The 27,522-nt window shown below is 44.7% G+C and overlaps 1 pseudogene; it reads left to right on the top strand.

Annotated features, from left to right (window-relative positions):
* The window catches only part of LOC138077643 (antigen WC1.1-like), a 152,145-nt pseudogene that overhangs the window by 34,516 nt on the left and 90,107 nt on the right, over nt 1-27,522 (top strand).

Here is a 27,522-nt window from a genome sequence, read left to right as displayed (position 1 = left end):
AAACGAAGAGGCATTCCACTGATAGGAAGAAATTAATTGCAATAAATATGTCTAACAAAGGACTTGTATCCTGAGGAAGCGAAAAATTTATAACAGAAAAATAAGAAATACCCAGTTTAAATGTGGGCAAAAGGTTAAGAAAGATAATTCCCTAAAGATGATATACAAATGGCCAATAAATAAATGAAAAGATACTCAATATCACTAGTTATTAAGGAAATTCAAATTAAAGCATGAGATAAATTCACAAACTAGAATGACTTGAGTTAAGGAGACTGACAATTCGAAGTTTGGAGAAGGATACTGATCCACTAGAACCTTCATATACTGATGATTATAATGTATAAGAAAACGGCTCTTAGACAACTTTATGTTACTCAAAATTTCTATTACCCAAGAGGAATGAAAAGATATGTCCATAAAAAATTTAAGCTAGAAAAGTCAGAATATTTTTATTTAAAAGAATAATATACCACTCTAATTTTCTTTAGAGAAAGAATGGAAAACAAATTATGGCATATTCAACAATGTGAAGGTTTAAACAATACAAAGAATAAACTATTCATAAATCCAACTACACAGAAACTCTCAGTGCGTGCTAACTGAAAGAAGCCATGTGAAAGGGATTACCTATTGTATGATTTTATTAAATCTTAGAAAACACAACTAATCTATTGTTGTAACCTGGAAAGGTTAGTTTAAAATTTACATTGAATCTTCCTGTGTGACTTTAACTCTTTTTTGTTATTGTAAACCTATATGATGGCCTGCCTCAGGGAGATAACTTGAGTTGTCCACCTGTGAAGAAACGCTGGGCTGGATGAAGCACAAAATGGAATCAAGATGGCTGGGAGAAATATCAATAACCTCAGATATGCAGATGACACCACCCTTACGGCAGAAAGTGAAGAAGAACTAAAGAGCCTCTTGATGACAGCAAAAGAGGAGAGGGAAAAAGTTGGCTTAAAACTCAACATTCAGAAAACTAAGATCATGGCATCTGGTCCCATCACTTCTGGGCAAATAGATGGGGAAACAATGGAAACAGTGACAGACTTTATTTTGGGGGGCTCCAAAATTACTGCAGATGGTGACTGCAGCTATGAAATTAGAAGCTGCTTGCTCCTTGGAAGAAAAGTTATGACCAACCTAAACAGCATATAAAAAAACAGAGACATGACTTTGCCAACAAACGTCTGTCTAGTCAAAGCTATGGTTTTTCCAGTGGTCATGTATTGTTGTGAGAGTTGGACAATAAAGAATGCTGAGCGTTGAAGAATTGATGCTTTTGAACTGTAGTGTTGGAGAAGACTCTTGAGAGTCCCTTGGACTGCAAGAAGATCCAACCAGTTCATCCTAAAAGAAATCAGTCCTGAGCATTCATTGGAAGGACTGATGCTAAAGCTAAAACTCCAATACTTTGACCACCTGATGTGAAGAACAGACTCATTGGTAAAGACCCAGATGCTGAGAAAGATTGAAGGTGGGAGGAGAAGGGGACGACAGAGGATGAGATGGTTGGATGGCATCACTGACTCAATGGACATGAGTTTGAGTAAATTCCAGGAACTGGTGATGAACAGGGAGGCCCAGTGTGCTGAAGTCCACAGGGTCACAAAGAGTCGGACATGACTGATCGACTAAACTGAACTGAACTGAACTGAAGGAAATGAAACTAATACATCCCCCTGCCTAAGGACAGCCATTGTAGGGGACATTTGCAAGGGTTGATAGTTTTTTTACTTTGTTTCCTCACCTCTCCCTCATCTCTGATCCATAAAAGAGCCTGACAACCAGGCCCTGACAAGATGCTTATTTTGAGGTGCTAGCCTTACACCTCCCCACCCCCGCAACTGTCTTCCCCATTAAAGTCTCTTCCTTGTCTCAACAGCTCGTCTCTTGGATTCATTGTTCTGTTGTGCGGTGAGCAGAGTGAGCTTGGATTCAGTAACACTGTGATAGAAGATGGATCAGTATTTGCCTGGGTCTGCGTTTGTTGGGCTTTTATTGGTTGCAAAAGGCATGTAGGAACTTTTGGGGTAATCCTATATATGCTGAATTTTAATTGTGGTAGTGGTTACACTGGCACATGTGACTGTCAAAACTTATGAAAATATGCTCAATATATTTTGTTGTGTGAATATTATACCTCAGGAAAGAAGGTTTTACTATCTGTCTTCTGTTTTAGCTTAATTCCACTTTAGTAAAAAAAAATATTAAAAAAATGATTTTAGTCCTTAAAATGTTTTTTGGATCCGACTTTTTGTATATGATAAGCCCTAGTAAATGACCTGTAAGTGCTTGGAATAAGGTGTATTCTGTAATTTTGAGATGTATGTTTGTTAAATGTGTTAGCTTAAAAAATAGTCACAACCTAAAAAAAAAAATGTCACAACCTAGAAGTTAAGAGTTATGTTCTATTTGGTGGGAATTCTCAAGACTTTGAGCCTGGCGGACAGCATGTCAAGCAGCCTCGAGAAACTGCTCCAAGGAGGTGGGGAAGGAGTCAGGTTATATCGAAGTTGCAACAAAGGAGGCGGGTAGTCTGAACATCCAAGATTATTGTTCATTAAGGAAAACCAGATAACTTATCACTCTTCTGTACATGGGAAGATGCAAGCAGCCAGGCTCACTGAATTCATTCTTTTTATATGCATCTCAGCTATCCGGGGCCAGGATCCAGCTTCTTGATTTTATTACATCCTTAGTTCTCTGCTCACTGCTCACTGTGGGGAGTTGAGGTAGCTGATAGCTGCTGGATCACAGGCATTATTCTTCCTTTGGGGCTTCCTTTGTGGTGCCCTCCAGGCTCAGAGATTCACATTTGGAGGCTTCCAATTGCTGATGGCTCTGACATTCCTGTTTACTGATGTGGCAGGACATACTCCATTTTGTAATCACACCGTTCACATCTTCTAAATATTTATTGATTGGTTTTACTGCTTCACTACTGAGTTATTGAGGCTGAGAGTGTTTTCTAGTTACTGTTCCCATGAAACAAAATTACTTTAAAATCTAGTCACTTAAAGCGACCATTTTTTTCTGCATAAAACAGATCACCGTGCATTTTTCCTTCAGCCCCAGTGGTATTTCCTCACTTCCTTTCAGTCCTCATTGACAGCACTGCCCAAGCCCATCAAGTTTCTGCTAATAATCTCCTCCACCCCATCTAGCTTCTGCCTGTTACTTTGGCCCAAAAGCAATGTCACCAGTTTTAGGTGGCATCCCAAATTTGAGTCATTATGGATAAAGATGCTATGCATATGCATATACAAGTCCTTTTGAACACAATACACACACTTTATTTGTCTTCATAAATTCTTAGTGATATAGTAAGTTTAAGTGTTTAGTTACTATTGCTGCATAACAAAATTTCCCTCAAAACTTACCAGCTTAAAACTCCTTTTAATCTTTTCTCATGATTTCCTGCGTAAAGAATTAGGGATGTGCTCTGATTTGTATTGTCTTGGAGTCTTATCAGGTTGTAGCCCAGTATCAGCTGGGGCTGACATCATCAGAGGACACAACTGGGCTGGGGATGCAGGATGGTTCATGGACAAGCCTGGCAGCTGGGTTGAACTGGATGCCCAGAGACCTGCACATGACAGTCTCTGCAGGACAGTCTCAACAAGGTAGATTTGCCCTAAAGCAAAGTCCCAAGTGATTACACAGGAAGCTGCCTGAGTTTTCAGACCTCCTGCTGAGAGTCAAGCAATGTTACTTTCACTCCCTTCTATTGCTTACTGCTGCTGCTGCTGCTGCTAAGTCGCTTCAGTCGTGTCCGACTCTGTGCGACTCCACAGACAGCAGCCCACCAGCCTCCCCCGTCCCTGGGATTAGGCAAGAACACTGGAGTGGGCTGCCATTTCCTTCTCCAATTCATGAAAGTGAAAAGTGAAAGTGAAGTCACTCAGTAGGAATTCACAAAGGTCAGCAGAGCTTCAAGAGAAGGAGTCATAGATCTGAATTCTCAGTGGATATGACAGTAAAGATTTTGTGGATATGTTTAAAAACTTCCAACTCTCCCAGCCCTCTGATCATTGCTGTTTCTGCAGGAAACCAGACCCAGGTGCTGCCCCAGTGCAACGACTTCCTGTCTGAACCAGCAGGCTCTGTGGCCTCAGAGAAGAGCGCCCCCTACTGCTCAGGTGAGGGTCCCCTACTGCTCAGGTGAGGGTCCCACAGGACAGAAGACCCTTTTCATTCCCGGGTTCAATGCCCCATCGTCTCATTTCTCTCTCCTCAGACAACAGAGACGTCCGCCTGGTGGACGGAGCTGGTCGCTGTGCCGGGAGAGTGGAGATCCTTGACCAGGGCTCCTGGGGCACCATCTGTGATGACGGCTGGGGCCTGGACGATGCCCACGTGGTGTGCAGGCAGCTGGGCTGTGGAGAAGCCCTTAATGCCACGGGGTCTGCTCACTTCGGGGCAGGATCAGGGCCCATGTGGCTGGATGACCTGAACTGTGCTGGAAATGAGTCCCACGTGTGGAGGTGTCCTTCCCGAGGCTGGGGGCAGCATGACTGCAGACACAAGCAGGACGCGGGGGTCATCTGCTCAGGTCTGCGCTGCACACTGTCCTGTCTGAGGGTTGGGTGGAACCCTGGAGTACGGGGGTCTGAGCCCTGAGGGAGAGATGCTGAAAGGACCAGAGTAGAAGGCTTCCTCCCATTGAGGCTGACTTTTCAGCAGACGTGAAGACGAGGTGCTTTCACTTCCTCCTGCAGCAGCTGAGATTCTGGTCTTTTCTTCCCAGTAGTGTTTCCTGGCAGAGCCGTTTCTCAGTTTCCCCGTGAAAGCAGGGCTCTTTCCTCTGTTCCCTGTAGTAGTACAGTCTGGAGATCCTGTTGATGTTTTAATGAAAGCACAGACTTACTCTGTTCAGCTCTGTATGCTAGGAGTCTGACGAGGGTCTCTGTGGGCCAACATCCCAGTGTCCACAGGGCTGAGTTCCTCCTGGAGAGTCTGGGGAGGACTCCTTTCCCAGCCTTTCTTGGGTTCAGCGTGGCCTCATTCCTTGTCTCAGAGCCCTCTTTCTTCTTCTTCAGACAACATTCTCTCCTCTGACCTTTCTTCCATGTCTCATCTCCCTCTAAACACAGTCAAAAAGAGAATTCCAGTTTTGCAGATGGTAGGTCTAAGGATGTGATTGTGTGTATGCATGTTGAGTTTCTTAGTCATGTCTGACCCTTTGTGACCCCATGGACTATAGCCCGCCAGGGTTCTCTTGTCCATGGAATTCTCCAGGCAAGAATACTGGGGTGGGTTGCCATTCCCTTCCCCAGGGGATTTTTCTGACCCAGGGATAGAACCTGAGGCTCCTGCATTGTAGCAGATTATTTACCATCTGAGCCATCAGGGAAGCCCAAGAATATGGTTATATTGGGTTTACTTGGTTAATGTATAATGTTTCAGGTTAATATCACCATCCCAAGGTCCTAAGTTTCTAGTCTATCTAAAACTATCTGCAAAGTCTCTTTTGAAATGAAAGGTAACATTCACAGCTTCCAGGGATTAGGACTTAGACAATTGTGGTTTATTATTCTGCCCATCTCCCCAATATCCACATCACTTCCCTTTCACATACTCTTTTAGAGGTTTTTTCATAAAGCATGATTCAGCTCCCCTCCCTATAGAAGTCCAGGTTGGTCTTCCTCTCTGTTTGTATCCACTACATCATTGTAGTAGAAGTAGAAAGACAGACATTAAAGACAAAGTCAGTTGAACTGGAGACAAATCTTGTCTTCAGTCCTGTCACCTAGTGGGTATCTCCTCCTCAGCAGCATCAGGAATTTATGGTCACAGTTTCTTGAGAGGAAACCCAGAGCACCAAGTGGAGTGCTGACTGTGTCCTTTCTCCTCCTATTTCAATCAGAGTTCCTGGCCCTCAGGATGGTGAGTGAGGACCAGCAGTGTGCTGGGTGGCTAGAAGTTTTCTACAACCGGACCTGGGGCAGTGTCTGCTGCAGCCCCATGGATGATGTCACCGTGTCCATCATCTGCAGTCAGCTTGGCTGTGGGGACAGCGGAAACCTCAACTCATCTGTTGCTCTTAGGGAAGGTTCTAGACCCCAGTGGGTAGGTGGAATCTGGTGTCAGAAAGCTGATACCTCTCTCTGGCAGTGTCCTTTTGACCCTTGGAAATACACTTCATGCTCTCCAAAGGAGGAAGCCTATATCTCATCTGCAGGTGACTTACTGTCTGTTTCTGTGTCTGTCCCAACCATGTAGGGTGTTGTTAGACTGATTTTATATTTTCCAATCTAAGGGATGAGTTGAAACTGAGTCTACAAAATGTGCATGTGTGTGTTTGTGTGTCTCTGTGTTTGTTTGTTTGCTTTTGTTTTGGGATGTGGAGACTGGTAAACAAGTAAATAGAGAAATTTTTTTCAACAGGTGCAAAGATGCAGTGAATGTCTCAGCCAAGTAGATAATGAGCCTATGTTTACACCTGTTGTTTGGACTGAGCCAAGGACCTTAGATAATATTATTTGGGGACAGGACCACCTCCAGCTATTCCTGCTCCAGTGTTTCCTTGCTGTTTGCAGGAAGAAGACCCAAGAGCTATCCAATTGCTGCCCCCTGCACAGGTACATCAGTCCTGCCCCCTCCCCTGTGGCTCCCAAGGTCTCCTTCCTCCCACCAGGGCAGTCACAGGAGGGGCTGCTGCCTTTTCAGACAGAGAGAAGCTCCGACTCAGGGGAGGAGACAGCGAGTGCTCAGGGAGGGTGGCTCCTGGGGCACCGTGTGAGATGACTTCTGGAGCCTGGCAGAGGCTGAAGTGGTGTGTCAGCAGCTGAGCTGTGGCCAGGCCCTGGAAGCCATGTGGGCTGCAGGGTTTGGTCCTGGAAATGGGAGCATCTGGCTGGATGAGGTGCAGTGTGGGGGCCGGGAGTCCTCCCTGTGGGACTGTGCTGCGGAGCCCTGGGGGCAGAGTGACTGCAAGCATGAAGAGGATGCTGGCATGAGGTGCTTTTGTGAGTGAGGGGCTCGGGGTCCACCCTGATTGAGCTGGGGCATTATGGGGAGTTTGTATCCAGACAATGTCCCAATGCTCGATGACCTTGTGACATGGAAGGAGGGTCTTCTGGGCAGCCCAGGTGGGTGTCTCTGCCTGCCCTCCTCGGACTTCTGGTTGTCACCACCCACTAGCTGTACACGTCTTCTCAACATCAGCAGACTCCACTCATGCCCCAGGCTCACAGAGGTGTCTCTTCAAAGTGGCAGGATGGCCTCTCACAGCCCTGTGAGCCCCAGCCTCTGTCTACACTGCAAGAGCCAGGCCTGTCCCTTCTCAGCCTTAACACTGGTCCCGTGGGTGTGGGAGGGTCATTCTGTGTGTTGTTTTTCTCCACTTTAGGCTTCCTGTCAGATGGTGAGGACAACAATGACTCCAGATCTGCTCCAGGTAATAGAGGTGGACCTGCTTCAGCTGAGTGTTGTGGAGGAGAGTTTCCCTTCTCATAGAGAGGAGATGTAAGGGGAACAGTCTTCCTCTGATGGACCAGAGGGATCCCCTGTGTCCAGATAGGGTCTGTCCTTCTCCTTCTCTGGCTGTTCTGTGATGTCTCACATCTGGGTTCTCTGTGTTCAGAATCATAAGTGACACACACTGGTTTTAAAAATAACATCTGTAAAGCAGTTTATCAAAATATTTTAGTAATGTTCAATGGTGGGAGAGTTGCTTTCAGATATATATTTTCAAACATGAAATATTAAGATATGTAAAATCATGTTTTGGTTTATGGACACATCAAAATGCAACATGGTCTTAGAGAAAAAAATCTTTTGAAACAAGGAGTGACTGGTGCCTCTATTTAGCAGCTCAGAAACTCTGGGTCAGAAGGGATCTTAGGTATTTCCCAGACCAACCCACTTACTGTGGTTTCATCTGACCACTGCTCTGCCCTCAGAAGCCCCAGATCAGAGGACTGATGCCCCTGGTGAGGATTACAATGATGCTGAAGAGGTACCAGTGCCTGGGGCTCCTCCTGCCTCTCAGGGGAGCAAGGAAGAAGTGTCCCAAAGAAAGAAGGTGGGATGAGGTCTCAGACACATGAGTAGGATTAGCTGATCCCCTATAATCTTTGGTCTCTGTCTGGGAAACGGTGAATTTGAGCTCCTCAAGGCCAAGCCTCTCTACAGTTTCAAAACATGGGTAATCTCGTGCATTTGATGGGCTTCCCTGGTGGCTTAGGTGGTAAAGAATTTGCCTGCAATGCAGGAGACCGAGGTTTGATACCTGGATCAGGAAGATCCCCTGGAGAAGGGAATGGCTATTCTCTCCAGTATTCTTGCCTGGAGAATCCCAATGGACAGAGGAGCCTGGCAGGTTACAGTTCATAGGGTTGCAAAGAGTCAGACACAGCTGAATAACTAGCACTTCACTTCACAACCGTATGCTATCTTTAATGATGTCAGACTCCTTGGGGATGAGGAATCACTGTATTTTTAGCATTTATGTCTCCATAATGCATGGAGATGGAGAATGCAATGGCAACCCACTCCAGTATTCTTGCCTGGAGAATCCCAGGGACAAAGGTGCCGGGAGCCAGCGTGGAGAATCCCGCCCATGGCAAAGGTCATGAGGAAGAGGCGTGACTGGCAAGATCAGGCCTTGAGGGACATCCCCTGGACCTTTTCGAGCATCTACCCCAGAGTCTGTCTGCTTTATTGTATTATGCCTGTCACCAACGTTTCTGACATTAACAGGGGCCTATCCCCCGCCACCTTTCTCTGGAAAAAGTTAACTTAGAGCTCCAGTTAATAAGCCTCCTGGGCCTAATAAGAGTGTTTCAGTCTAAAAACCTGCCTGACAAGTTTATCTGGACTGTCACAACCACATGTAATTGTTCACAGCCTCCCAACTGTGAGACGCACAAGACGCTTTAAACTTTCTAAATACAAAGCCTTTTGGGAAGTTAGAAATTGTTAGTGTAGTATTAGTGAATGGTTAGAATAATGTCGGTGGAGGGTTTCATTGTGAGCCAATATTTGCTGCTAAGTCTCCATATCCCTTGCCCTCTATATACATTAATTGATATAGCTGATATATGGAAAAAATAAATAATATATCTTTGATATTAATCCCGTTAGACCTTAGGCTAGTAAATTCTTTTCTTGATTATAGCCCACTACACCCTTACCCTATAGGAATGTAACCTTATCTAGTGCTTTCGAAGAGTGGCACCTGACTTAAGAAAAGTCACCTTTGGAGAAAATAAGTTTTCTGGTTGACTAATCATCTTCAGAAAGGGTCATAAAATGTTAGCAGGCCTCTTGGCCAGAAGATGATGTAAATCACCTGAGAACTTTGTATATTGGAAGGAATGCAGAAAGAAAGCGTAGTCTCAATAAGGGTCAGGACTGCTGACCCTGCATGACTTTGTATTATCCATTGAACTCTATATATAACTTAAAGTATAAAAGCTTCCCTGGAAAATAAAGAGACAGACCAGTTTCTTGGAAATCTGGTTCCCCCCATGTCTTCTTTTCTTTCTCTGCTTTTCAGGCTAATTCCTGCCTGGAGCACAGAGGCTCGCGGTGTCTACTTATTTGCCTGGGCTTCTAAGACCTGAACGGGAAGGCGCTCTGCATCTTCACTCCCTCGGGAGACTGGGAGGGCGCCTGCAGCCTACATAGACAGTGCAAGTCCCTTGTCTCAGGGCTTTATTGGCTTCCTGTGTAAACCAAGGAATTTCAGCCTCTTTTCTCCTCTATTTTCTCCACTACACTATTCTTTCCTAATCTCTCTTTCTATCTCTAAATAAATAATCTCATCTAATCACCAACGCCGTCCACGCTTCAGATACTCTGGATCCAACCGGAGCTGGACCCCGGCACAAAGGAGCCTGGTGGGCTGCTATCTAAGGGGTAGCACAGAGTCGGACATGACTGAGGTGACTTAGCAGCAGCAGCAGCAGCAGCAGCAGCAATGCATGGAGAAGGGAATGGCGACCCACTCCTGTACTTTTGCCTGGAAAGTCCCATGGACAAGGAGCCCAGTAGGCTACAGTCCATGGTGTTGTAAAGAGTCACACTCGACTGAGCAACTTCATTTTCACTTTTCACTTTCAGGGATTGGAGAAGGAAATGGCAACCCACTCCAGTATTCTTGCCTGGAGAATCCCAGGGACAGAGAAGTCTGGTGGGCTGCCATCTATGGGGTTACACAGAGTTGGACACAACTGATGCAACTTATCAGCAGCCACAGCTCTATAATGCAACATAAATTTTCACTTTATATGTGATATGCTTGCATTAAAATTTATAGATTAGGGACTTTTCTGGTAATCCAGTGTTTAGGACTCTGCACTTTTACTGCTACGGCCTGGGTTCAATCCTTGGTCAAGGAACTAAGATCCCACAAGTATTGCGTAGTGGCCAAAAGAAATAGATCGCTTATAGATTAATTGAGCATATTTACCAAATCCAAAAATAGACAAGTGTTTTTATAATATCTCTGTGCTTCCCTGTATATGAAAGATAGAGATTTTAAAAATGTATTGCAGTATTGAAATTTGTGAGGCATTCTGATAATTTAAGATGTGCTCTGTTTATAAGGTTGCAATGACATGTACAAAGTCTATGGTATATGGTGGCCTTAACATTAAGCCATGTTGGTGGATCATTGTGTCAGGAAGTGTGTGATTTCCTTGGTTCTGTCTCACTGCAGCAAAAATTTGAAGTGACAGATGGACCAGAGTTACAGCTCAGTTATATTTGGCAAGCAAAAGAAAATACATCCTGGAGGTGTGAGGGCAGGTTGACCCGAAAGAAGCAAAGAGAGGCAATGAGAGAGGCTCAGTTTTGGCTCCTCTTTTTATGTTTTGTCTCCTCCCCTGAGCCTGCCCTATGTAAATTGGGCTAGCCAGCAGGGCTGTTTGTTTCACCTGAGGTTCTCACTCCAGTCCTTGGACCTTCTTTTGTTCTATCTTCATGGGTTTTTCTCTTCTTTGTCTTTTAGACATCGCTATTCTTGACTCCTTTTCCCCATTCTAACTACCTAACAATTGATTCAGAGTTTGTGATCAGCTAAGGTCTAATTTCCTCCAGATATTTTAGTGGTCAAGAGAAAACATTCTTTCTCTGGAAAGGAGTATTTCTCCATCTGAGGGCCTGTGTGGTCCCTGGGGAGGGGCCATCTGTGGATGCACCCGTGATACTATTTGCGGACATTTAGGAACATGCATCAAGGCTACTAAGAGCAGAGTTGGTTTGTGAGTGAGGAACTCAGAACTTCCTGTCTCCACTCTCCATCTAATTGTGGTTTCATGTTTGTCAGCTGTGAAAGGAGAACATTTAAATTCGTTGTTATGCTCTTACCATTCCTGGGCACTTTGTTGCTGATTGTGTAGCCTGAAGGCAGGTCTTCACAGAGCTCCTGTGTGAGCACAGGTCTCCTGTGATGCAGGGTTTCCACATGAGCTGAAGTCCCAGAGAGCACATGGACTGGATCTGAGAGGACAGCTGGGATCCATCCTCACTGTAACTGATGTGAAATAGTCTGAGCCTCCCTGCCCACCCCTGGGTCCCAGGGATGGTTTGTTATCACAACTTGCTTAACTAGCTTCCACTGCACTGTTTGGTCCCCTTGTCTCAGTTCTAATCATAGTTTTCTTTACTACTTCAGGCTCTTTCTGAATGTCTTTAGAGAGGAAGCTGATCCTGGGGAAGGAGAAGAGAGCCCCTGGCTGCTCCAGGGGGAGAAAAGGGACCCTGGATACAATGATGTTAAACTCAGTGCCCCTGGAACTTCCAGAGTGACTTTCCTGTGATTTGTATTAAATACAAGATGATGCCTCAGATATTCTAATTGTCTGTATTCAATAGAGTAGTGCTGACTTGTGATTGTGTTATATGGAAATTGCTCAAAGTGAAATATTCTGAATAAAGTAGCTTTTTTTGCTTTGTTAATTATTACCAAGCTCCATGTCAAATGCTTTTAGAGGATTGGTCTTAAACACCATTTTCCTCAAAGGAAATACATGATGAGTGCACTGCCCTGATTTCTCACCTCCTTCAAAGGCTAGTGAGGGCATGAATTTGCCCAGGATCACAGATGCTCCAGGTCACTCTTGCTTAGAAAAAGCATCTAAACTTGGTCCACATTCACACCCTCCTTCCTAGCAAGATGACTTTGTTGACCAAAAAATATAGTCAGAACCTGGTAGAGTTATTTTATTTGGTGGGAATGCTTAGGACTCTAAGCCCTGGAGTGCTGGGAGCCAGCGTGAGGAACTCCGCCCATGGCAAAGGTCATGAGGAAGGAGGCCTTGGCAAAGGAGGGATCGAGCCTCAGGAAACCCCTGTTCCTGAGCATCTACCCCCGAAACCAGAGTCTACCTACTTTACTGTTTTATGCTCTCACCTATACCTCTGACTTTATGGGGGGCTGACCCCCATTACCTCTCTCAGAGAAGGAGTTAACTTACGGCTCCAAGTCAATAAAAATTCCTGGGCAGGACAAGAGTGTTTCAACTTACGAACTCCTCTGAAGGTTATCTAGCCTGCCTGTACAGGTTCGTCCGGCCACATGTGATTGTTTACAGCCTCCCAACAGTGAGAGGCACGAAATGTTTCAGACTTACTAAAGGCAGATTCTCTTGGGAAGTTAGAAATTATTAGTATAGTGGGTTGATTAGGAATTATATTGGTGAAGGGTTTTTCATTTGTTGTGCCAATAATTGCTGCTAATTCCCTGCCCTGGGTATGACAAACCTCTCTGCTGACAGACTAGCTTGTGTGACAACGTCTCAACCATAACAGCACAGAGAGCTTGGAGTATTTTGAAAGTCTTAATTAGCATAGGGCTTTTCTCATTGTTGAGTCAATGATTGCCGCCAGGCATTCATATCCTTAGGCACCTGGGAATATATTAATGTATTTGGAATATAGAAAAGGAAATATAGTAGTTTTTAATGTTAGCAACACTAGACCTTTTGAGTTAATGAATTTTCTCTTTCGTTATAGATCACTGTAATTTTTTATAAATCACTGTGTCCTTGCTATTTAAAAATGTAACTTTATCACTATCTTAAGACTAAATAGATCTTAAGGGGAACATCGGTGAAGTGTTTTCATTTGTTGGGCTGATGTCTGCTGCTAAATCTCCATATTCCTTGCCCTTACTATGAATACAACTAGCATATAGGAGAAATAAGTATTAACCTTTAAGATTAATCATGTTAACCTTAGGTTAAATAAATTCCTTTCTTAGTTGTAACCCACTACACCATCACCCGATAGGAATGCAACTTTATCTGTTACCTTTGGAAGGTGGAGCCTGGTTTAAGAAAAAACACCCTTGGAAAAAATAAGTTTTTTGGATATCAGAAAGAAAGGATCATAAAATGTCAGCAGGCCTCATGGCCAGAAGATGATGTAAAACTCCTAAGACCTTTTTTTTTATACATTTATGTGAAGCACCTGATTTTGATAAAGGTCAGGACTGCTGACCCCCACGTGTCTTTGATATTTCCATTTGTCTCTATGCGTAACAAAAGGTTACCCCAAAATAAAGAAATCGGATCAGTTTCTGGAAAAACTGGTTCCCCCGTGTCGTTCTTTCTTGCTCCCTGTTTTTCTGGCTGAATTACCATCTGGAGCGTGGGTGCTCACCATGTCTACTTACTTGCCCTGGCTTTTAAGTTCCACACGAGAAGGAGCCCAAGGAGGGGCACCTTCCGATATTCAAGTGGCGCCGGTGGCCCAATGTAGATGGTGCAAATTCCTTGGCTTGGAATTTTATTGGTTTCCCATGTAAACCAACTTATTCAGCCTCTTTTTCTCCACTAATATTTCCTACTACATTATCTGTTTCTAATCTCTCTATGTATCTGTAATTAAATAAGTTGTTTCCTAGGACGCTGACTCTGTCCCCGGTTCTAATTACCCTGGACCCACCGGGGCTGGACCCCATCACTGGAGACAGCATCTCAGTAGCTCTGAGAAAACTGCTCCAAAGAGGCAGCAGGGGAAGTCAGGCTATATACAAGTTTGCAACAAAGGGAGCAGGGAGTCTGAACATCAAAGATCGGGTATCAAGTTAAGGAATGTAGCGTTCTATGTATGGGAAGATGCAAGCATCTGGACTCACAGGATTCAATCCTTCCACATGCAGCTCAGCTATCTGGGGCCAAACCTGGTTCCTTGTTCACCTTAAGGAGCAGCAGACGGCTGCTTCTTGCATTCCCCAGCTCCTCAGCAATCACCATGGGAGTTGGCAGCATCCCCTGGATCAGTTTTGGGAGCCCTCATTCACAACTGGAGACCAGAAATCACTGATGGCTGTGACGTTTCTTGTTTATTGATATGGCAGGAGATATTTTCATTTCACAAACTCATGGAAAAAACCCAATCCTGAACATTCCTGTATGTTCTTCCCTGAGATGTCACATCACCTGTTTTTAACTTGTTCTTGGGCACCAGACTAGGATGTGGGTTTCAAAGTGGGAATTTGCTGGTGGGAGAGAATGGATATAGCTTTCCTTATCCTGCCTAAGTGTTCATGGGTCAATTAAAACTCTAACTCTAGGTAACTACCTCTGCCTTTTCATCTTTCTTTCCCTAGGTTACTTCATCGGTTTACTCAAGCAGATATAGATTTCTCCCTGCTCTTCTCCCATGTCTAGTTGGTTATCAAATCCTTATGAATCCAGTCTTTCCATCCCTGCCTACAATTTCTTCAGAACGTTGCCATTTCTTTTCTGCCCAATAATCTATCCTTCTGAGTAAATTATATCAGCTCATATCTCTCGCTAGTTGATGGAGGGCAAATTGGTGCTCATTCACAGCCTGAATCCACGTGGGACAAGAGGGCAAGAAAGTGGAGACCTAGACAGAGGGGATCCAGAAGAAGGGATAGTTGTAAAAATCAGGTAGTTTTGTCTATTTACGTCTCAAAGATGTGGATGGAGGGGCCTGATATGATTGAATTCTTAAAGGAAGAATTTCAGACTAATGGGCTCCTCTGGAAACAAACTGTTTCAAGATTACTTTAACCTGGTTATGACTGAAAAAGTAAATGTGATCCTGCCTGTGATTCTTCAGGGTAGAGAGAGCTGTCATGTTCAGTTCTGTTCAGTTCAGTTCAGTCACTGAATCGTGTCTGACTCTTTGCAACCCCATGAATCGCAGCATGCCAGGCCTCCCTGTCCATCACCAACTCCCGGAGTTCACTCAGACTCATGTAAAGCAAGTCAGTGATGCCATCCAGCCATCTCATCCTCTGTCGTCTCCTTCTCCTCCTGCCCCCAATCCCTCCCAGCATCAGAGTCTTTTCCAATGAGTCAACTGTTCGCATGAGGTGGCCAAAGTACTGGAATTTCAGCTTTAACATCATTCCTTCCAAAGAACACCCAGGGCTGATCTCCTTCAGAATGGACTGGTTGGATCTCCTTGCAGTCCAAGGGACTCTCAAGAGTCTTCTCCAACATCACAGTTCAAAAGCATCAATTCTTCGGTGCTCAGCCTTCTTCACAGTCCAACTCTCATATCCATACATGACCACAAGAAAAACCATAGCCTTGACTAGACGGACCTTAGTCGGCAAAGTAATGTCTCTGCTTTTGAATATGCTATCTAGGTTGGTCATAATTTTTCTTCCAAGGAGTAAGCCTCTTTGAATTTCATGGCTGCAATCACCATCTGCAGTGATTTTGGAGCCCAGAAAAATAAAGTCTGACACTGTTTCTACTGTTTCCCCATCTATTTCCCATGAAGTGATGAGACCAGATGCCATGATCTTCGTTTTCTGAATGTTGAGCTTTAAGCCAACCTTTTCACTCTCCATTTTCACTTTCCTCAAGAGGCTTTTTAATTCCTCTGCACTTTCTGCCATAAGCGTGGTGTCATCTGCATATCTGAGGTTATTGATATTTCTCCCAGCAATCTTGATTTCAGCTTGTGTTTCTTCCAGTCCAGCATTTCTCATGATGTACTCTGCATGTAAGTTAAATAAGCAGGGTGACAATATATAGCCTTGACGTACTCCTTTTCCTATTTGAAACCAGTCTCTTTTTCCATGTCCAATTCTAACTGTTGCTTCCTGGCCTGCATACAGGTTTCTCGGGAGGCAGGTCAGGTGGTCTGGTATTCCCATCTCTCTCAGAATTTTCCACAGTTTATTGTGATTCACACAATCAGAGGCTTTGGCATAGTCAATAAAGCAGAAATTGATGTTTTTCTGGAACTCTCTTGCTTTTTCAATGATCCAGTGGATGTTGGCAATTTGATCTCTGGTTCCTCTGCCTTTTCTAAAACCAGCTTGAACATCAGAAGTTCACGGTTCACATATTCCTGAAGCCTGGCTTGGAGAATTTTGAGCATTACTTTACTAGCGTGTGAGATGAGTGCAGTTGTGCGGTAGCTTGAACATTCTTTGGCATTGCCTTTCTTTGGGATTGGAATGAAAACTGACCTTTTCCAGTCCTGTGGCCACTGCTGAGTTTTCCAAATTTGCTGGGATATTGAGTGCAGCACTTTCACAGCATCATCTTTCAGAATTTGAAATAGCTCAACTGGAATGTAGGAGTGGCTAAATAAAGATTACATTTCACAACAACTCCCTCTCTGACAATTACATTGTGGACATGTGGAGAGGCTGCTGAACTAATATAAGACCTGAGAGTGATGGCCTGGTTGTGAGTTGAACCCACCCAGTTCCTGGCTGATGGCTCTGCATGGTGTCCAGGGCTCCGACCTACAGTCACGCTTGCAGTCTTCATAGTTCTAGGCTGTGCTTGGGGATTAGAAGATGTCCAGGAGTTCTCCCAGGGCAGCTCACATGGCTATTCACCACTGGGAAGTGATGAAATAAATGACGTATGATGAAAGAAATAAAGTATACCCACCAAGAAGCTCAGGGAACTCCAAAAAATGCAGATAGACGATCAAATCCAGGGAAAGAATATGTGAACAAAATAAGATTAAAAATTGATCATTTATTATTATTGTTTTCAATTTTTGGTTTCCCTGGGTCTTTGTTGACACCCGTGGGCTTTCTCTAGTTTCGGCAGGTGGGCCCTGCTCTTCTTTGTGGACAGCAGGCCTCACCGTGGGGGCTTCTCTTGCTGTGGAGCACAGGCTCTAGGTGCACAGGCGCCCGTAGCTGTGGCATGCCGGCTCCTATTGGCAGTGGGCGGGTCCCAGAGTGCAGAGTAGTTGTGCCCAGGCTCTGAGGTGCTCTGCAGAATAAATTCAGTTTTTTATTTATTTATTTTTCTGTACAGAGACTGAAATCACAAAAACGGAAGCAAACAGGGAGTTTGCTGATGGTTTAGTGGTTAGGATTCGATGCTTTCACTGCTGTGCCTGTATTCTATCCTGGTCAGGCAACTGTGCAATGAGGCAAAAAAAGAGATCCCTCAAGCTGTGCAATGAGGCAATGAAAGAGAAGGAACCAAACAGAAATTCTGTTGCTTAAGATTACAATGAATGAAATGCAACAAAATAAAAAATGCTGCAGCGAGCAGCAGCAACAGCAGAAGAATCTTTGAAGCACAAGACAAGAACATTGAAATTAGCCAGCCAGAGGACAAAGAAGAAAAAAGAATGAAAAGGTGTGAAAGAACCTGTGTGAACTTTGGGATAATGTTCACAGTAATAACCTGCACATTATTGGAGTCCCAGAAGGAGAAGAAAGGGAGAAAGGGACAGAGATTGTACTTAAAGAAATAATAGCAGATAAGTCACACATCTGATGAGACTTAGGCATCCAAGTTCATGGAGCTAATAGGTCACCCCTCAGAGTTCACTCAAAATGATCGTCTCCAAGATACATTGTTTATAATCAAGCCAAAGAGAGAATTTTAGAAGCATCAAGGTAAGAGCAAATGTTCACAAAAAAGAAATTCCCTTGAGAATATCAGTGGACTTCTGAGAAGAAACCTGTCAAGCCAGGAGAGAAAGGGATGATATATTCAAACTGATGAACGTAAACCTGCCAGCCAAGAATACTTTTCTCAGGAAAGTTGTCTGTCAGAAATGAAGACGCAATAAAGACTTTCCCAAACAAACAACAGTTGAGGGAGCTCACCAACACAGGTTTGCCTTACAAGATTGCCGAAGGGAGTTCTTCAAGCTAAATGAATGATGTTAATTATTACATGAAAGAAGTGAAATTATATAACAGACTTGTAAATGTAAATATGTAATCCAATACAGAATACACTGAATATGGTAGTGTGTTAACCAGTTAGCTCTAGTCTAGAAAGTGAAAGTGAAAGTGAAGTCGCTTAGTCGTGTCCGACTCTTTGTGACCCCATGGACTGTAGCCTATCAGGCTCCTCCGTCCATGGGATTTTTCAGGCAAGCGTGCTGGAGTGGATTGCCATTTCCTTCTCCTGGGGATCTTCCTGATCCAGGAATCGAACCCAGGTCTCCTGAATTGTAGGCAGACGCTTTACTGTCTGAGCCACCAGGGAAGTATTAAAATAACTATAGAGAAAGATATTTTGTTAGTGATATACAATATAAAGAGAGGTAAATTCTGACATCAAAAACAGAAAGTGTAGGGAGGGGATCAATAGGTAGAGCTTTTGTATGTGATTGAAATTAAATTTGTTATCAGTGTAATAGAGACTACTGTGTCTATAAGATATTTTATGTGAACCATGTGGCAATAAAAATGTAAAAACCTACAGTAGATTCACAGAAAGTAAGGAGAAAAAAATCAAAGCACATCATTATCCAAAATCATCAGTTCACAGTTCTAACTGTTGTACAGAACAGTCGAGTTGTCCTGCTCTCTACAGCATCCTTCAAGATCAGCCCCAGAGGACTCTCCTTTCACAAAGTGAAAAACTAATTAGTCTGTCTGTTATTATAAGCCAAAGAACACTTTCTGCACCTCATCTCCTTCCATATATCATATAGATGGTGCAGCTGTACTTTTTTAATTGCAAATTTTCATCCTGTGACATTCCTGTGTGGTTTTTATTGAAAAACTGCCAAATGATAAATCATCCCAATACCCTATCTCTGTTGGTTCTGGTTAAGACTTAATAAGAAGCCACATGTGAGTGTGTTGTGGTTTGTTTTGTGTATCCTTAGACACAGAGATTTGCAGAGTTTGTTGTGATGTATCTGGTGGTGATATGCACCTTCTTTTTGAAAATCAAAGTTTGCCCTGTTAATTGCTGAAAGCATTTGCCTTAAAAAAAAAGGTATCAATTAGCTAAATGATGTCCTCAAAACTAGTTCTTTATATTTAAGATACTTTCTTTTAAAAGTCTCGCATAGTACCATTCAGTCATTCAGTGAACATTAGCTGAGCATCTATTAGTCAAGGCTATGGTTTTTCCAGTGGTCGTGTATGGATGTGAGAGTTGGACTGGGAAGAAAGCTGAGTGCTGGAGAATTGATGCTTTTGAACTGTGGTGTTGGAGAAGACACTCGAGAGTCTCTTGGACTGCAAGGAGATCCAACCAGTCCATTCTAAAGGAGATCAGTCCTGGGTGTTCATTGGAAGTACTGATGTTGAAGCTGAAACTCCAATACTTTGGCCACCTCATGCAAAGAGCTGACTCATTGGAAAAGACCCTGATGCTGGGAGGGATTGGGGGCAGGAGGAGAAGGGGATGACAGAGGATGAGATGGCTGCATGGAATCACCGACTCGATGGACATGAGTTTGAGTGAACTCTGGGAGTTAGTGATGGACAGGGAGGCCTGGTGTGTTGCGATTCATGGGGTTGCAACGAGTTGGACATGACTGAGAGACTGAACTGAACTGAACTGAGCATGTTTTAACTTATAGAGAGTGGAAATACAGAGCTTATACACAAGAACAGGCCTCACTCCAATCCTGGGCCTTGGCAGTGCCTCAGCAGATGCCTGCAGCTTGTAGGAGCCTTGGAGAGCATGCCCAGATGCGGAAGGATTCAACGATAAGGAAAAGAGAATCTGTTCACAGACTTTTAGATTTTAAAGGAGGAACACATTTTGCTGTGTTTCCAGTGTTCTTAAGCTGTTCTGCAGCCTGGACTCAGCTGCACCAAAGCTCCATGTGTAATAGAGCATCAGTTCATAGAGTTCAAGTCTGAGCAACCACTCAGCCTTTGAACTATGAGTGCCATCCCAGTGGCACTAATCTTAGGTTTAAGAGGCTTAAGAATGACCACCCACAGGAGCTCAATAGCTCTGGAGTTGGTCATTACATCAACTCTGAGCAGAGGTGGATTAATCATGAAGCTAATGAAGCTTCACTTTCACAGCCTCTCCTTACATCAGCCCCTTCCAAGTCCCATGAGGGAAGCCCTAGGGCTGTGCTCACAAGGATATAGGTTTTGAAAACAGCCATTTTCTTGAGATGAGGAAAAAAATCTCAGGAAAATCATTTCTTAACCAAATGTGAAGTAGTTTATTCAGTGTGTGGAGCACTAAATCCAGGAATCAAATTTGTTCAGGAAATCAAGAAAAGACAGGGGGCTTAGAAAGTACATGCTGCTTTTTCATTAGTACAAGATTGGTAGAAGGTAAAAACAGGATCAAAGATGATGAAGTGACTAACTCAGAGGAAAGAAGAGCTGTTTAAGGATGAAGGTCAAGGTGCTAAGCGACAAATTCGGGAAACTGAGCCTGACTGTCAGCACAGAGTGATGTAAAGGGAACAGGAGATGCACCAGGGGCGGGTGCAGTTAGACAGGACTTGCATTAGTTGTTGGTCAGTCAGAAACGGTGACTGAGAAACAACCAAGCCCAACAGAGGAAGCAAGGTGGGGCCTGAGGGAGCAGCGTGGGATGAAGACACAGAAGGAAGGGGAGATCCAGGAACGGACCTGCTTCATGTGACAGATTCTGTCTTCTTTTCAAGTCTTTTTTCTCCTCTGTATCCATCAGAAGAGACTCTGCTCTGCTGCTGGAAAAAGTGACCCGCAAATCTCACACATACACACACACACTCACGCACACACACACTCACGCACACACACACAGACACAAATGCACACATATACACACACTCATATACACATACACACACACACATTCATCACAACCTACAGGTGTTTGTGATCAGTGTGACTCTTGCACATGCACCATCTGGAACATGCAGCCTCTGGGGCAGGAAAAAGAGAGAGACTAGAGAGTCACACTTGGGCTTTTCCGGCCTCCACTCAGAAGTGACACAGGTGACAACACCCATGTTTCATTGGCCACAATGAGTCACCGGGGAGTAGAAATGCAGCTATTTGATGAGTATCACTGGAGAAGGAAATGGCAACCCACTCCAGTATTCTTGCCTGGAGAATCCCATGGACGGAGGAGCTTGGTGGGCTACAGTCTATGGGTCGCAAGGGTCGGACACGACTGAGTGACTTCACTTTCACTTTCACTTTAGTTTCACTGTCTATTCACATCCTTCAGTAGAACACTTGAGAGCAGTGTTGTCAGTTTTTTCTCACCTTGCAGAAACTTCTGAGGTACAGCTTTGTGCAGAGATTGAACGTGATCTGACCTTCTGGAGTGGGCCTGAAGGCATTTTCTGTTTGGATCCTTTGGCTGGTGTGTCTCTGACTCCTTACTCCACCTCAGTCTGTGCCGGGTGGGGTCAGTCAGATTTGTGCCCCCACCACCCTTCCCCACTCAGTATCACTCACTGCATAGTGATTTTCAGCATTTGTTCATGCATTCATTTCTTATCCAATGTTTGTTAAACTCTTTCTCTGTGTCTTTATTTGACCTTACAGAAAGATTGAAGAACAAGACACAATACTTGCTCTCAAGAAGCCCCCACTTTAGAGACAACAAGAAAGTTTTTACAGATTGAAGAGACACAGCAGTAATTTTGAGCTGGAGGAATTAGAAAGAGTTCACAGAGGTGCCAACTCTGTGCATCTAAAAACAGGGAAAGATACACATATTTTCTTTCTGTAGTGGGCTTGAAAATACGTCCTGTAGAATTCAAATATGCATAAATGTAATATTCACTAGTTTTATAACTGATTTCATCTTGTGCAGTAGCAAGTGGTGTTTGCATGGGTTGAAAGTTCCACAAAGTTAACACAGACTCTCCCATTTAAAATTTGTCCCCCAAGTTAGCTCAGGTTTATGGTAATAATATTCTTGTCAACTCTAGTGGAAGCTCCCTGCTGAGACTGGTTTTTCTGTATTTAAGGAGACATCTTCTTGTCTCTCCTCCCCCAGATGGTGTCTGGGGTGGGAGGGTTTCTTCCTTCCCAACAGCAGTGGGGAAGTGTCCTTGGTCTGCATGCTCTCCACTTAGAAGCTGCTTGTCTTTGATTTAGTAGCTTTGATTGCTCTGGTCTCTGGGTATCTGAAGCTGCACTATGGAGGAATGAATGAGGCCAATTCGGTGCCACTCTCTCTGTTAGATGTTGCTGGTTATAGACTGCAAAGGGCTGAAGAGAGATGACGGGCTGGACCTCAGCCTGCTCATGACCAAGCTCATCACATGCCCTTGTGATGAAGTGGTCTTTAGTAAAGAAGCCTTTACCAACCTTGGTCTCATCCATACAAGGAAAACAGATGGTGAGGTGGGTCTCCAAACGTTTGGTGTAACAGATCAATTAATTGTTCCCTTTAAAAGTTGTATAGCTATTTCTTGGGCTTCCCTGGTGGCTTAGAGGGTAAAGCATCTGCTTGCAATGCAGGAGAACTGGGTTCGATCCCTGGGTCGGGAAGATCCCCTGGAGAAGGAAATGGCACCCCACTCCAGTCCTCTTGCCTGGAAAATCCCATGGACGGAGGAGCCTGGTAGGCTACAGTCCATGGGGTCACAAAGAGTCGGACACGACTGAGTGACGACACCTTATAGCTATTTCTTAATCCAAAAATATTTTGTATATTAGTCACTCTGATTGGTCCTGAAAATGTCCCTCTACCAAGGATATTTAATTATTAATTTTCCCAGCAAAGAGATTACTGAACCTCTGAAACCTCCATATTTTCATGGTGATTTGGGCATAATAATGCTACATATTGTATTGCTTTACAATCCATAAGAAGAAATAAACAGTCTAAGTTAAAGAACAGGATTCCTCCTGCTCTTTACTTCTGCACTTCTAATTCAATACAGAAGCTGTTAAACTAAATTTTTTTATGACAGAATTTCTTCCTGTTACAGTTATGTGTGGTTTGAACTGAAAATATGCCAAAAGATAAGTATATAAACATCTGGACCACATGGCCATATCTGATTAAGACCAGAACAGGAGGCTTCATGGTGTTCACCTGTCAGTGTGCTGAGGTCTGTCTTCTTTATCTTTGGATATAAAAAGATGCAGCATTTATACATGTTTAGAACTGGCTCTCTCAGCACTGCTCTTGGAATGGGGCTAGCCTTGTTTCTGATATTGCACTTGACTGCATTCATTGCAGAGAAGTATAGAAGTGAACCATACCTAGCTTATGCCATTTAGTCATATTGAAATAGCATTACAACAAGTGACACAACCTGTATTGTGCTGTTAAGTCCTCACACCAAGTTAAATTATATCTCAAAAGATTTCTTTTGATTGAAATGATTTGTGCAAAATACCTGGCTGACATTCATTCATTCAGGTATACAATAGACATCAGTTAGGATTTTTAATTAGCAGGCATTGGGGATAAGGAGGTGAATTAGACACAGAACATTTACCAAGTCCATTTATAAAGTAAAAGTAGCAAGTAAACAACTTAATTTATGAGGTTCACAGTTGGTAAGGTCGAGGTTCATGAGCCTCTCTCTGGGGCACAGGGAGAAGGGGCGATGTGTGGAAGACTCACAACTCTGGCCCCAATCACCGTCACAGCGTGTGGTTCCTGGGAGAGTTCTGACAGCTCCAGTCAAGGCTCCAGGTAACAGAATTGAATTCCCATTCTAGAGTCCTGGGATTCCTGGGATGGGATGGAGAGAGGGGCCCTAATATTGCTTCTCTGCCAAGACGAGGTACTACCGTTGACTAGTGGTTATATCTCTTACTAATGCCAACTCATTTAATTCTAAACAAAACTCTGTCATCTATACACAAGTATAACTCTCCTTTTACAGACAAAGCCACCATACAGAGAGTGTAAGGACCCTGTTCCAGGTCACACACAGGGTATGTGGCTGAGCTCTGAGTCAGGCCGGGGCAGACTGGTTCCTGAGCCTGTTCTCCTGACCCCTGGAGTTCACATGGACACAGCTAGGTTAGTGTCCTCCCTAAAGCTTTCCTCCTTCAAATCTTGGATGAGATTAGACCCTGAGATTTCCTTATGTGTCAGAGAAGACGAACCTTCATCAGAGGGCGAGTTGGTCCCTGCTGACCCTGCATCCCCAGCTCTGGGGTAGAGGGTGCTCCCTGAGCACAGCCTGCCAGTGCTGGCTTAGCCCCTCCTTCCAGCCCACTCCATCCTTATAGCAGGGTATGGAGTCCCTAACAGTATGTTACCTGCGAGGTCTCCATCCTGAGGTGAGACCATGTGTACCTGGTTCACTAAATGCGTCCCTGTGTCATCCTGTGGGAGGAATGACTGGACTCCAGGAAGCGCATCCTGTATCTAGGTGTCTGTCTGGTGGTTTCTGGTGATGCTGTGGAGTGGAGTCCATAACTGGGTAAAGAGTGGTGACTCTGGGCCCCAGGGGGAGTAGAGCATCGACTCTAGTGACTGAGCATGTCCTGTTCCTACTCCAGCGCCTGAGTTTATGTTCTGGTTCTGACATTTATAATCAGTGATTATCACTCCTGTGTTAAGCATCCAGAAGGAGATGGGGTTCATGTACAGATGGGGGCTTGGAAGTCAGAGGAACACAGGACAAGGAAGTGTTATAAAATAACAGGTTAATATCACCATATTTAGAGGGAGAAAAGCATGTGTTCAGTTGACTTTTCCCCCTTTCTGTTTACCTGAGTCTCAAGTAGGAAGGATGGGTATGGCAGGACAGAGAAGCGGTGTCTGCTGACCGGGATGAAGGGTCCTGCCAGTGGGGGATGTGACAGGCCTGTGGACTGGTCCACAGCTTCCCTCCGTGTTGGCTTCATGAGACCTTCAGGTGTGGGTGGGGGAGGGTGTGAAGCCGTGTCGGGGCTCTGGTGGGCACTCCGGGGCATGTGTGTCACAGACGGGTCCTTCCCAAGTTTGTGCTGAAATGAAGAGAGTCAGGGTGAGGGGGCCTCAGGGTGGGTTCGTGTGGACCAGAAGGTGCATCATGAGAACCTTTAGCCCTAGGGAGTATGAGGAGTGAGGCAGTATGTTAGTGACCTTGAATTTCGATGGGGGAGCTCTGTCTTTCATTGTTACTGCCCTTCTCAGTCTCTATACTCATCCCTGGGCTGCTTTCTGGAGAGCATCTGGGAGCTTCTCTGATCAGTGGGACACGGCAAGGCAGCAGTGGCCACTCTGGACATCAGCCCCTTCTTTGGCTCTATGCCCTCAACCCACCTGGGCTTCCATTCTTGCCACCACCTTCCCTCTTGAGCTCAGAACGAATGATCCCTCTTCTCTTTTCTGCTTCATTCGCCTCTTCTTTGCCCCTTGCCTGCAGCCACTGTGCAGCAGAATACTTTCTATTTATCCTTCTGTCTGGGGGTGGTTCACTTAAATAATAATTTGCATCTTCTTTAGTTATGGCTTATAACACAGGTGGGTTCTAAATCCTATCAAACAAAACTCTCAATATCCAAAGGGGGAAATCGTGAAGTTTAGAAAACGTTAATCTTTCTAAGCTACATATTTTCTTCTAGAGATCCTCACTCCTATTTTGGAGGGCCAGGGTTGAATGATGACTACTCCTTTCTCTTTGTTTCCTGTAGCAGCAATCTCTTTCTCTCCTGAAGCTTCATTTGTTGACTAGGTGAAAGGGGTATTTCACATAATAGGAAATGCAATAAGGGGAAAGGGATTTAGCCTGTGTGAAAATCCCTTATAGGGTTTCCCAGGTGGTTCAGCAATAAAGAACCTGCCTGTCAATGCAGGAGACACAGGAGACATCGGTTTGATCCCTGAGTCTAGAGGAACCCCTTGAGAGGAATCCCATTTCTAGAGAAATGGCTACCCACTCTAGTAGTCTTGCTTGGGAAAGCTTATGGACAGAGGAGCCTGGTGGGTTACAGCCCAGGGGTCACAAAGTGTAGGACAGAACTGAGCAGAAACACACCTTCTCCAGGACCCAGTCTCCAGATCATTCTGAGAAGAGAAGAAAGACCTGCAGTCTCATTCCCTCAACTTAATGGTTTCCACCTCACCCTCTCCATGGTCACCTGTGAATTCCTGCAATCCTTGTCCTCATTTTCTGCTGGTCCAATAAATATTCTTGTATTTCAAGCCTTCTTGTAGTACTTTGCTTCCAGCCTGAGGTCAGTACTTGGAAGATCAGTGTTTGATCAGAGTTATTCCCCACTGGCCGATTGATTCCACAACCTGACTCTGTGAAATCTCACAGTCCTTGGGGATCGGCCAGGGTAATCAGAGGAAAGAAAGGTTTTCTACGCCAGCCCTGATTATGGGGCCCGGCTCTCAGGACCACGGAAGCAGGAGGTCAAAGGACCGTGTTGCTCATATAAGGAGATGTTGAAGATTCAGAAGCTCATTGGTGTCTGAGCTGCAGAAAGGGGCAGATGCAGCCTCCAATAGTGCCTGAAATGGTGAGAGGTGTCGCTATTGGCTCTCAGGAGGGAGGGTGTAAGGGGTGATCTATATAGACCCCAGTTGGCACCCTGACACTCCTCACAGGCTGATCCTGCAGCTGGGACTGTGGCCTTGAGGACGTGGGGTCAGGATGGCTCTGGGCAGACACCTCTCCCTGTGGGGACTCTGTGTCCTCCTCCTCAGCACCGTGGTGGGTGGTCAAGGTAAGAGCTGGCCCTCTGTCCTGGGTCCAAGGCAGGGGAGTGGACGCCTTGATGAAGGGAAAAGTGTATGGAGTTGTGGAGCCTCAGTCTTAGTGTTTTTGACCAAAAAGTCGCCACTCTGACTGTGAATACTGGTCCGTCTCCTGTGTGGGGTCCACTAGTCATAGCAGCAGATTTTACAGAGCAGTGAGGTTTGGTCTGGACCGAGCTGGGTCAGTCTGAGTCCCCTCCGCTGTCTCCCTTGTTCTCAGGGAACTTCTAGGGTCCCAGTGGCTCCCAGTGTGTGGAAGGTCCCGCGACTGAGCTCAGCGGGGACTCTGGGCTGTTCCCACATGCTCCACGTGCCTGGTGTGTGAGCACTGCCCCTGGGTCCCCGTGTTTCCTGTCTATGCTCCTGTGGGCTCTGTGCATGTGTGTGTGTGTGTGTGTGTGTGTGTGTATGTGTGCAGGTGAGGAGTGTGTGAGGGTGTGTGTGTGTGAGAGTATGAGGAGTGTGTGTGTGTGAGTGTGTGAGGAGTGTGTGAGTGTGTCTGTGTGTGTGAGGAGTTTATATATTTGTGTGTGTGAGGGTGTGTGTGTGTGAGTGTGTGAGGAGTGTGTGAGTGTGTCTGTGTGTGTGAGGAGTTTATATATTTGTGTGTGTGAGGGTGTGAAGAGTGTGTGAGGGTGTGAAGTGTGTAGGTGTGTGTGTGTGGAATATGTGAGAAGTGTGTGAGTGATGTATGAGGATGTGTGAGGAGTGTTTG

Source organism: Capricornis sumatraensis, chromosome 4 (assembly GCF_032405125.1).
Source record: "Capricornis sumatraensis isolate serow.1 chromosome 4, serow.2, whole genome shotgun sequence".
Classification (NCBI taxonomy): Eukaryota; Metazoa; Chordata; class Mammalia; order Artiodactyla; family Bovidae; genus Capricornis; species Capricornis sumatraensis.
Note: the sequence above shows the minus strand (reverse complement) of the source record. Positions and strands in the feature narration are given on the sequence as shown.